Source organism: Choloepus didactylus, chromosome 1 (genome assembly GCF_015220235.1).
Source record: "Choloepus didactylus isolate mChoDid1 chromosome 1, mChoDid1.pri, whole genome shotgun sequence".
NCBI classification, from domain to species: Eukaryota; Metazoa; Chordata; class Mammalia; order Pilosa; family Megalonychidae; genus Choloepus; species Choloepus didactylus.
In genome coordinates this window covers 204,425,238-204,438,216 of record NC_051307.1, presented here as the reverse complement: position 1 = coordinate 204,438,216, position 12,979 = coordinate 204,425,238, and the positions used below count along the sequence as shown (strand labels likewise).

General features: G+C 42.2%; 1 protein-coding gene across 3 annotated transcripts in view; it reads right to left on the bottom strand.

Moving 5' to 3' along the window:
• The window catches only part of RAD54L2 (RAD54 like 2), a 176,343-nt gene that overhangs the window by 88,342 nt on the left and 75,022 nt on the right, over window positions 1-12,979 (bottom strand). The window lies entirely within an intron of this gene.

The window sequence follows — 12,979 nt, the reverse complement described above, 5'->3', positions numbered from 1 at the left end:
AACATACACAACAAGGCAAGACACGCTAAATACTATAGGAGGGATTAGGCCAAAAGACCAATAGATCTTAGAGGTTTAAGATACTTTTTAGGCGGAGGTAATTTGCTAAACCAAGAATAATTTTGTCAGGGTCAAAGGAATATGAGAGACATGACTTCACTGGATGATCACACAAGGAATTACACAGGAGGTAAAATATGAGTTAGGCCTTGAAAGATGAGCAGATTGTCTACAGGGAATACTCTGGGAGATGAGAAAAAAGGGGGAAGATTCCTCATAAAGAAAATGCTTTTTGTGGCATCAACCACAGCAAAGTCTGGAGTTGGGGTGGGCAGGTCCATGTTCATATTCTTTCTTTGCCTTCTGAGTAGTCAGTCTTCTGTGCACTGAGTGGGCAGGCCTTGACAGTCACACAGACTACAAAGCTGTCTCCAAATCCACAAGAGTTTCCTAGATACACAAACTAAACATTCTCTCCCAAAGGTAAGAGGAATTCAAAACTAGAACATAAATGCCATAACTGAGATGCTCTAGTCAATGTCATTGAGTTTTCAGGCAAGAAGGACCCAGGAAGTTTGATTTTTGTTTTGTTTTGTTTTTTATTTAACTAAACTACAGATTTTATTATAAAATTTACCAGTTTTCTCTAATACCCTTTTTTCTGTTCTAGGATCCTATCCAGGATAACATGTTGCATTTAGTCATGTCTCATCAGTCATGTCTCCTCTGTGGCAATTTCTATCTTTTCTTGTCTTGCATGATCTTGGCACTTTCTTGAGGAGTACTGGTCAAACATTCAATGTTCCTAAATCTGGCTTTCTCTGATGTTTTTTCAAACTTAGCCTGGGGTGTTGGTTTGGGGGAAGGTGGCGTGCCCTTCTCATCCCATCCTATCAGGATGTACATCATATCTACAAGACTTACCACTGACAATACTAAATTCGATCACTTGGTTAAGGGAGTGTGCCAGGTTTTTCCACTGAAAAGTTACTACTTCTCCCTTTCTATATTCTACTCAATAGAAGCAAGTCACTAAGTCCAGCCTACATTTGGGAGGAAGAGAATTAATCTTTTGGGGGAGATACTTTGAAGCTATTCAAATACCCTATTTCTCTTGACAGGTTTCATCCACTAATTTTAGCATTCATCAGTGGAGCAATAAAAATTACCATGATATTTTAATGGTGGTTTTCTATTTCCTCCTTTGCTTCTACTTTCATTATCTGGAATTTTTCTGAAACGAAGATTTAACACTTCTCCCCCATTTATTTATTTGACCCTTTTCATATCAGTATGGACTCAGATTTCTAATGGGGTAAGAAACATTAAACCATGGAGGCTTTGGTTAAGGGAAGCAGGGCTGCCATGTCTCATCCAATGAACCAGTAAGCTCACATACCCAGACTGAAAGAAAGATGTACCATGGGTCATCATAGGTGACTCAACTAATCCAGCTCTAACAAATAACAAATTGGCTGTCTCACTAGTCAGTGGCTGAGTCAGGGAATCATTACATTCTGTACTACTCACCATTCTACAGTTTGGTGTAGCCTCCTCCTGGCCCTATTAATATTTTGGGTTCCTTACGGTCCCTTTCACCCTGAGGCTAGATTCTAGAACAAGACTGAGAGGAAAACTAATATTTCCTAAGAGATAACCGAGTGTAGGAGTTAATAATATGGACACTGGAGCCAGATAGCTGTGCCCCTTATTATATCTTCCTGTTCCTCAATTTTAAAAAGGGAATAACAAGTATAGTGACTGTGATGGTTAGGTTCATGTGTCAACTTGGCCAGGTGATAGTACCCAGCTGTCTGGTCAAGCAAACACTGGCCTAACAATTGCCATGAGGACGTTTGTGGCTGGTTAATAAACCAACAGGCTGGTTTATTAAATCATCAGTCAATTGACTGCAGCTGTGACTGATGACTCACCAAAGGGCGTGTCTTCCACAAAGAGAGAATGCAATTGGCTGGATTTAATCCAATTAATCAGTTGAAGACTTATAAGCGAGATAGATACAGGACCTTCACTTCTTCAGCTGCCCAGTGAAGCGTTTCCTGAGCAGTTCGTCGAAGTTGCCGGTTCGTTTCCTGAGGAGTTCATTGAACAAGTTCGTCAAAGATCCCAGTTCATTTCCTGAGGAGTTCATCGGACATCTTCCTTGGAGTTGACAGTTTGCTGACTGCTCTACAGAATTTGGACTTGTGCATACCCACAGTTGCGTGAGTCACTTTTATAAATTTATAATCATAGACACCTCTCATTGATTCTGTTTCCCAAGAGAACCCTAACTAATACAACTTGGTACCGGGAGTGGTTCTTGAGAAACAGAATCTTAAAATGGGCATTTACAATTTGTTTTCTACTCTGATTAGATTCAAAGGCACTAATGACTCTATGTCCAATAATCAAGAGGGCACTGACAGTCCACAGCATGAGTTGGCAAAGGAGATATGCAAAATAGCACCGCGTGATTCTCCTAATCATACTGTAGTATGAAGCAAGGCTCTGGTGACAGTGTTTTCGACACCTTCACAGAGTTTTGCAGAATTAAGAGGTATAATGTTGGCTAGCTGCTCTTAGATACTTTGGATAAAGTTGTAAGAGAAAAGGACGCGCTAAAGGCTTCAAATTCAAAACTTAAACGCCGTATGACAGAAGTAAAGGTTTCTATGTGTGCCCTGAAAGAAAATCTTATTTCCTGTGCCCGCAGACTTGAAGTTTCTGAAAACCAGACACAGACTCTCACTGCGCGAGTAGCAGATTTACAACGTAAACTAAAATCTCAACCTCTCAGGGAGTCTCCTGTTAAAGTAAAGGCATTGATTGGAAAAGAATGGGATCTGGAAACTTGGGATGGGGACATATGGATTGATAATAATGGCAGTGAGGACACTGGAACCCTGGATTCTGCTGACTCATTATTAGATTTACCTGTAGAGGGCTGTTCTGAGGAAACTGCTTCCCCACCTCCAGTCTGCCCTAAGGAGCCTGCCATCCAACCCCTACCTAAAGAGATTAACCCTTCAGTGCCTGCTAATCCTGTAATCACCTCCCCTGAGGAAGAAGCCCTCACTCCTCTGTCTGGAGAGATTAATCCTGTTTTAAGGGATGAAAATGCAACAGAATGTCCTGAGGTAAATGGCTTGAGGGATAATTCTAACTCTTTTCATGACCCACCCCCACCACCAGTCTTTGCTTCAAGACCTATAACTAGACTAAAATCCCAACAGGCCCCAAAGGGTGAGATACAAAGTGTGACCCATGAAGAAGTATGTTATACTCCAAAAGAACTGTATGAGTTTTCCAACTTATACAGACAGAAACCAGGGGAATATGTGTGGGAATGGATATTAAGGGTGTGGGATAATGGTGGAAGGAATACAAGGTTGGATCAGGCTAAATTTACTGATACGGGCCCACTAAGCAGAGATTCTGCATTCAATGTTGTAGCTTGAGGGGTTAGAAAGAGCGTTAACAGTTTGTTTGGGAGGTTGGCTGAAACATGGATCAAAAGGTGGCTGTCATTACCAGAGGTTGAAATGCCAGAACTGCCCTGGTACAATGTGGAGGAGGGGATTCAAAGGCTTAGAGAGATTGGAACGTTAGAATGGATTTATCATGGAAGATCTGCTCACATACCCCTGGAATGTCCAGAGGACAACTTTTACCAGGGCTTTGAGGAATAAATTTATGAGACTAGCTCCATCATCCCTGAAGAGCTCTGTAGTCGCCCTTCTCTGTAGGTCAGATATTACTGTAGGAACTACTGTCACTGAGCTGGAATCCTTAAACACAAACGGGGATAATCGGGTCCCGAGTCGGCAGAAGCCAAGTGGCTGCAATTAAACGCCACAGACAAGGTGGGTGTGGCTACCATAATGGAAAACAGGCTCAAAGCAGCAATCAAAATAATATGACTCGCAGAGACTTATGGTGTTGGCTAGTGGATCATGGAGTATCAAGTAGTAAAATAGATGGGCAATCGACTAAATTCTTCTTTGAACTATATAGGCAGAAGAATTCTAGGTCACGTGAACACAAGTCTCCCTTAAATTATGAAAACAGAGAGTCACGGCCCCTTAATCAATTCCCAGACTTGAGACACTTTACTGATCCAGAGCTCCTTGAATGAAGGGAAGGCCGGGTACCCTTGGGGAAGGACCCTGTTACACTGCCAAAAATTTATACTGTTAATCTTCCTTCCAGCCTTTCCCAGGGGGACCTATGGCCTTTTACCAGGGTAACTGTGCACTGAGGAAAAGGAAATGATCAGGTATTTTGTGGATTATTAGACACTGGTTCAGAAGTGACATTAATTCCAGGAGACCCAAAACGTCACTCTGGTCCACCAGTCAGAGTTGGGGCTTATGGAGGTCAGGTGATTGATGGAGTTTTAGCTCAGGTCCATCTCACAGTGGGTCCAGTGGGTCCCCAGACCCATGCTGTGGTTATTTCCCCAGTGCCGGAATGCATAATTGGAATAGACATACTCAGCAACTGGCAGAATCCTCACATTGGTTCCCTGACTCCTGGAGTGAGGGCTATTATGGTAGGAAAGGCCAAGTGGAAGCCAGTAGAACTGCCCCTGACTAGCAAAATAGTGAACCAGAAGCAATGTCGGATTCCTGGAGGGATTGCAGAGATTAATGCCACTCTTAAGGACTTGAAGGATGCAGGGGTGGTAATTCCCACCACATCCCCATTCAACTCTCCTATTTGGCCTATGCAGAAAACAGATGGGCCTTGGAGGATGACAGTGGATTATCATAAGCTTAACCAGGTGGTGACTCCAATTGCAGCTGCTGTTCCAGATGTGGTATCATTGCTTGAGCAAATCAACACATCCCCTGGTACCTGGTATGCAGCTATTGATCTGGCAAATGCTTTTTTCTCAATTGCTGTCAGTAAGGACCACCAGAAACAGTTTACATTCACCTGGCAAGGCCAGAAGTTTACATTCACTGTGCTACCTCAGGGTTATATCAACTCTCCAGCCCTATGTCATAATATTGTCTGCAGGGATCTCGATTGTTTCTCCCTCCCACAAGTCATCACACTGGTCCATTAAATTGATGATATCATGTTGATTGGACCTAGTGAGCAAGAAGTAGCAACTACTCTAGATTTGTTAGTAATGTATTTGCATGGCAGAGGATGGGAGATAAATCCAACAAAAATACAGGGCCCTTCCACCTCAGTAAAATTTCTAGGTGTCCAGTGGTGTGGGGGCTGTCGAGATATTCCTTCTAAGGTGAAGGATAAGCTGTTGCATCTGGCCCCTCCTACCACTAAAAAAGAGGCACAACGCTTAGTTGGCCTCTTTGGATTTTGGAGACAACATATTCCTCATTTAGGTGTGCTACTCTGGCCCATTTACTGAGTGACCAGAAAGGCTTCCAGTTTTGAGTGGGGACTGGAACAAGATGAGGATCTGTGACAGGTCCAGGCTGCTGTGCAAGCCGCTCTGCCGCTTGGATCATATGATCCAGCTGACCCAATGGTGCTGGAAGTGTCAGTGGCAAATAGAGATACTGTTTGGAGCCTTTGGCAGGCTCCTTTAGGAGAATCACAACGCAGGCCCTTAGGATTTTGGAGTAAAGCTCTGCAGATAACTACTCTCCATTTGAGAAACAGCTGTTGACCTGCTACTGAACCTTAGTAGAGACAGAATGCTTAACCATGGGCCACCAAGTTACCATGAGACCTGAGTTACCTATCATGAGCTGGGTATTATCTGACCCACCAAGCCATAAAGTTGGGCACGCACAGCAGCACTCCATCATAAAATGGAAATGGTATATACGAGATAGAGCTCGAGCAGGTCCTGAAGGTACAAGTAAGTGGCCCAAATGACCATGGCCCCCACTCCTTCCACCTTACCTTTCTCTTTCCCAGCCCACAGCTATGGGATCTTGGGGAGTTCTTTACAATCAGTTGACTGAGGAAGAGAAAACTCGGGCCTGGTTTACAGATGGTTCTGCACGATATGCAGGCACCACCCGAAAGTGGACAGCTACAGCACTGCAGCCCCTTTCTGGGATGTCCCTGAAGGACAGTGGTGAGGGGAAATCCTCCCAGTGGGCAGAACTTCGAGCAGTGCACCTGGTTGTTCACTTTGCTTGGAAGGAGAACTGGCCAGAGGTGCATTTGTGTACTGATTCCTGAGCTGTTGCTAATGGTTTGGCTGGATGGTCAGGGAGTTGGTGGGAACATGATTGGAAGATTGGTGACAAAGAAGTCTGGGGAAGGGGTATGTGGATAGACCTTTCTGAGTGGGCAAACAACATGAAGATATTTGTGTCCCATGTGAATGCTCACCAGAGGGTGACTTCATCAGAAGATTTTAATAACCAAGTGGATAAAATGACCTGTCTGGTGGATACCAATCAGCCTCTTTCCCCGGCAACTCCTGTCATTGCCCAATGGGCTCATGAACAAAGTGGTCATGGTGGTAGGGATGGAGGTTACGCATGGGCTCAGCAACATGGACTTCCACTCACCAAGGCTGACCTGGCCACAGCCACTGCTGAGTGTCCAATCTGCCAGCAGCAGAGACCCACACTCAGTCCCCGATACAGCGCCATTCCCCAAGGTGATCAGCCTGCTACCTGGTGGCAGGTTAATGCATTGGACCACTTCCATCATGGAAGGGGCAGCGATTTGTTCTTACTGGAATAGACACATACTCAGGATATGGGTTTGCTTTCCCTGCATGACATGCTTCTGCCAAAACTACCATCCATGGACTTACAGAATGCCTTATCCACCGTCATGGTATTCCACACAGCGTTGCTTCAGACCAAGGAACCCACTTCACAGCAAATAAAGTGAGGGAATGGGCACATGCTCATTCTGTGGTTTTACCATGTTCCCCATCATCCAGAGGCAGCAAGGTTGATAGAATTGTGGAATGGCCTGTTGAAGACTCAATTACAGCGCCAAGTAGGTGGCAATACCTTGCAGGGTTGGGGCAGTGTTCTCCAGGAGGCTGTGTATGCTCTGAATCAGCATCCACTCTATGGTGTTGTTTCTCCCATAGCCAGGATTCATGGGACCAGGAATCAAGGGGTGGAAACAGGAGTGGCACCACTATCACTCCTAGTGATCCACTAGGTAAATTTTTGCTTCCTGTCCCTGCAAGCTTAAGCTCTGCTGGTCTACAGGTCTTGGTTCCAAAAGGAGGAGTGCTTCCACCAGGAAACACAACAATAATCCCATTGAACTGGAAGTTAAGACTGCCACCTGGCCACTTTGGGCTTCTTATGCCTCTGAATCAACAGTCAAGGAAGGGGATTACTGTACTGGCTGGGGTGATTGATCCTGACTATCAAGGGGAAATAGCATTGCAACTACACAATGGAAGTAAAGAAGAGTTTTCCCGGAATACAGGAGATCCCCTAGGGCATCTCTTAGTACTACCATGCCCTGTGATTAAAGTCAATGGAAAACTGCAACAACCCAATCCAGGCAGGACTACCAATGGCCAAGAAACTTCAGGAATGAAGGTCTGGGTCACCCCACCAGGCAAAGAACCAAGGCCAGCTGAAGTGCTTGCTGAGGGGAAAGGGAACATGGAATGGGTAGTGGAAGAAGGTAGTGATAAATATGAACTACGGCCACGTGACCAGTTACATAAATGAGGACTATGATGGCATGAATATTTCCTCCTTGTTTTGTTATGATTATGTTTGTATTTGTCTGTAAAGCAAATATCTTTGCTTTCTTCTCTGTCTTATCCCCTTTCATATGGCATAAACTGTACTGTTCATTTTGCTGTATTTAAGCTAAAGGAAATCAATTTTAAGAGCTAATGTCACCCAAGGACTTGCACCCTATTCTGGAGAGATTTAGTGTGTTTCCAGTTATATGCTGCACAGCAGAGTATTGTTAGGCAAAATATATGTCTGTTATTGTTATCTACTTAGAGATAAACTATGGTTTTAGGTGATGTGTGTAACTGCCAAGTTGACAAGGGGTGGACTGTGATGGTTAGGTTCATGTGTCAACTTGGCCAGGTGATAGTACCCAGCTGTCTGGTCAAGCAAACACTGGCCTAACAATTGCTATGAGGACGTTTGTGGCTGGTTAATAAACCAACAGGCTGATTTATTAAATCATCAGTCAATTGACTGCAGCTGTGACTGATGACTCACCAAAGGCGTGTCTTCCACAAAGAGAGAATGCAATTGGCTGGATTTAATCCAATTAATCAGTTGAAGACTTATAAGTGAGAAAAATAGAGGACCTTCACTTCTTCTTCAGCTGCCCAGCGAAGTGTTTCTTGAGGAGTTCGTCGAAGTTGCCGGTTCGTTTCCTGAGGAGTTCATCGAACACGTTCATCAAAGATCCCAGTTCATTTCCTGAGGAGTTCGTCGAAGTTGCCGGTTCGTTTCCTGAGGAGTTCATCAGACATCTTCCTTGGAGTTGACAGTCTGCTGACTGCTCTACAGAATTTGGACTCGTGCATACCCACAGTTGCATGAGTCACTTTTATAAACTTTATAGTTATAGACACCTCTCATTGATTCTGTTTCCCTAGAGAACCCTAACTAATACAGTGACCTGAGAGGACTGTGGTGATAATTAAACAATACAGTCTAAATAAAGTGCTAAACCAATGCCTGGCACATAGTAAGCATATATACAAAAAGCAGCTGCTACCTTTATTCTGACTACTACTATTCCAGGTGCAAGGTACAGATTTGGTTTCTTATACACATCATCTCCTTTCCTCCTTACAATAACTCTACAAGATGAGTTTTGTTCCCTTCATTCTAAATATGAGAAACTAAGGACCTGAAAAGTTAAAAAGACTTCCCTGTGGGTATATAGGAAATAAGCAAGAAAGCAGGAGCAGGCAGTGAAGAACATGAGCTTTTCAGTCAGGTGGTCATGCCTTTGAATCCTGGTTCTGCCACTTACTAGCTCTATGTTAATGGGCTCAACTTCTTCAAGCCATAGTTCCCACATCTCTAAAATGAAGATGTCAATACTTCTCTCATGGAGGATATAAATCTTCAAACATTGGTCTGCCTCAATCCATGGAGCTCCACACTTTCAATCACAGCTAACAGTCTGCCAGCATAAAAAGCATCAGGGCTCAAGTCAGCCAAGCTGGGTGGCAGTATTTATGTGTATGGAGCAGAACTCAAACCTAAATTACATATCCTAATTAAAGATCAGAAATAAGAAAGCAAAGGGGAAAGCAGAAAAGACATGTGCACACTGAATTTTGTTGAGTCACATAACAAGGGTTTCTTACACAAACACACACACACATGCACACACACACATGGGTACAAACACACACACCACCTGAGGTTGTAAACCACACCTTCATGTTAAACCTCTCCACATGAGGCTGCCACTAATCAGTCACATTTTGCCTCTTGCTCCATGATTTCAGTTTAGCCTAAGACACATCTGAGCATCTGCTATGTACCAGGTACTATGCCAAGACACGGTGGGATGGACCATATGAGGAAACATGTATGCAGTGTGGTGAGTACCTAATAACAACACAACTTGGGGAAAGGATACTAATCTAGCCATACCTAGGGCTGGGGTGGGAGTGTTTCCTTGGGAAGGGTGAAAACTGGATTTGATCTAACAGAATGGGTAGACACCAGCTAGTAGAGAAGGAAAGAAAGGGTATTCTAGGCAGATAAAGGAGCATAAGCAAAAGGCATAGTTATTTTTTTTAAATTCAGTTTTACTGAAATATATTCACATACCATACAGTCATCCATGGTATACAATCAACTGTTCACAGTACAATCATATAGTTATGCATTCATCACCACAATCTATTTCTGAACATTGTCCTTACATCAGAAAGAAGCAGAATAAGAATAAAAAATAAAAGTAAAAAAAGAACACCCAAACTATCCCCCCCATCCCACCCTATTTGTCATTTAGTTTTTATCCCCATTTTTCTACTCATCCATCCATACGCTAGATAAAGGGAGTGTGATCCACAAGGTTTTCACAATCACACTGTCACCCCTTGTAATCTACATTATTATATAATTGTCTTCAGGAGTCCAGACTACTGGGTAGGAGTTTGGTAGTTTCAGGTATTTACTTCTAGCTATTCCAATACATTAAAACCTAAGAGGTGTTATCTATATAGTGCATAAGAATGTCCACCAGAGTGACCTCTCGACTCCATTTGAAATCTCTCAGCCACTGAAACTATTTCATCTCAGTTTGCAACCCCCTTTTGGTCAAGAAGATATTCTCAATCCCATGAAGGGCATAGTTATTTTAAAGAAGGTGGAATGGTTGGGAAAATACATGCAATTCAATACTGGCTAAAATAAAGTAAGCAAAGCAGCAGCAGGAAAGGCTTTCAAACCTACAACCACTTCCCTGTCTCTTCCCAGGAGCCCCTCATCAAAGGTGAGGGCCCAAAGATCCTTCCCTGGAAGCTAACACAGAGTCAACCCCTCTGTGTTAGAAGTAGAAGACTAATTCTGAGGCCTCTTCTACATTTCACTGTCCTGGTGTTTGGGGGTGGGGAGGTTGGGGAAAAACTAATGTTGGATATAGTAAAAGAGGTGTGTGCAGGTGTGTACATACACTTGCATGTGCCCAGAGTGATTCACTCCCCTGTAGCAGCACTGGCAGCACCCTCCTTGACTTTCACACTGAGAACCCACTGAGTTTTTCAAGTAGAAAGACTTTGATTTTAGAAGAGCAAAGGGGAAATGGCCAAGGAAGGCACCAGAAAAGGAATGCTCAGAATAGACACTGCAATAGCATTAACATGAGCAAGAGGTTAAAACATCACACTTCCCTTTCTATCACCACTGGGTCCTGAGCAGGCCTTTTTAAATGGCATCCTAAAGAGAGCAGTACCCAGAGTGCTAAAAAGCATTGGAAATGCGGCGTGAGCCTGGGCTTGTGGACATGTTCCACCTGTTGAGGAAACAAAGACCCATTGTTGATATTCTGACAAGCATGAAAACTAAGAGAAGTGCCAAAGGGGAGCTGCAAATCTATCAATCTGCCTTCCCAAATTTATTGCCATCCACAAACAGCCCTCTCTGTTGCCCATCTAAAACACTACAGAAACCTAGGACTAGATGGCTTCACAAGGGAAATTTACCAAACATTCCAAAAAGACTTAACACCAATTCTGGTCAAACGCTTCCAAAAAGTTAAAGAAGGATGAACACTACTACCTAATACATACTATGAGGTCAACATCACCCTCATAACAAAAGCCAGATAAATTTACCACGAGAAAAGAAAATTACAGACCAATATCCCTTATGAATATAGGTGCAAAAATCCTCAACAAAATACTCACAAACTGAATCCAACAGCACATTAAAAGAATTCTATGCCACAATCAAGTGGAATTGATCCCTGGTATGCAAGGTTAGTTCAATTTAAGAAAATCAATTAATGATTACATTATACACCACATTAACAATATGAGGGAAAAAATTATATGATATCTCAATGGAAGCAGAAAAGGCAGTTGACAAAATCCAGCACCTCTTCTTGAAAAAAAAAAAAAAAACCACACTCATAAAACTAGGAATAGAAGGAAACTTCCTCAACATGGTAAAGGACATCTATGAGAAAACCATAGCTAACATCATACTCAATGGTGAAAGACTAACAGCTTTCCCTCTAACAACAGGAACAAGACAAGGATGCCCACTGTCACCCCTGTTATACAACATTGTGCTAGAAGTTTTAGCCAGAACAATTAGGCAAGAAAAAGAAATAAAAGCCACCCAAATTGGAAAGGAAGAATTAAAACTTTCCCTATTTGCAGATGACATGATATTATGTACAGAAAATCCTGAAAAATCCACAACAAAGCTCCTAGAGCTAATAAATGAATTCAGCAAAGTGGCAGGATACAACATCAACATGCAAAAATCACTTTTTTTGTGTATAAAAAAAATTTCTATTCACAAGCAATGAACAATTAGAAGAAGACATTAAAAAAATTATATTTACACCAACAACTAAAAGAATCAAATACTAAGCAAGGAAGTAAAGGACTTGTACACAAAAAACTACAAAACATTGCTAAAAGAAATCAAAGAAGGCCTAAATAAATGAAAGGACATTCCATGTTCATGGATTGGAAGACTAAATATTGCCAAAGCAATTTATAGATTCAATGCAATCCCAATCAAAATTCCAAAAACCTTCTTTGCAGAAGTGGAAAACTCAACCCTTGAATTTATATGGAAGGGTAAGAGCCCTGAATAGCCAACACTATCTTTAAAAAGAAAAATGAAGTTGGAGGACTCACACTTTCCAATTCTTAAAACTTATTACAAAGCCACAGTAATCAAAACAGCATGTTATCGGCACAAGGTCAGATATACAGACTAACGGAATCAAACTGAGAGCTCAGAAATTAGCACTCACGTTTATGGCCAACTGATTTTTGACAAGGGGGGAAAGACCACTCAATGGGGAAAGAACAACCTTTTCAACAAATTCAACAAACTGCATGTCCATCTGTAAAAGAATGAAGATGGTCCCCTACCTCACACCATATACAAAAATCAACTCAAAATGGATCAAACTCTTAAATGTAAGAGCCAGACCTATAAAACCAGAAGAAAATGTAGGGAAGCATCTTCAGGATACTGTGTTAGCCAATGGTTTCTTAAGACACTCCACCCAAAATACAAGCAACAAAATAAAAAATACATAAACAGGACTTCATCGAAATTAAAGACTTTTGTGCCTCAAAGGACTTTATCTTGAAAGCAAAATGACAACCCACACAATGGGAGAAAATATTTGAAAACCACATATCTGACAAGGGTTTAATATCTAGAATATATATACAGAAATCCTTCAATTCAATGACAAAAAGACAAACAACCCAATTCAAAAATGGGCTAAAGACTTGACTAGACATTGCTTCAAAGATATACAAATGGCTGAAAACACATGAAAAGATGCTCAACATCAGTAGCCATTAGAGAAATGC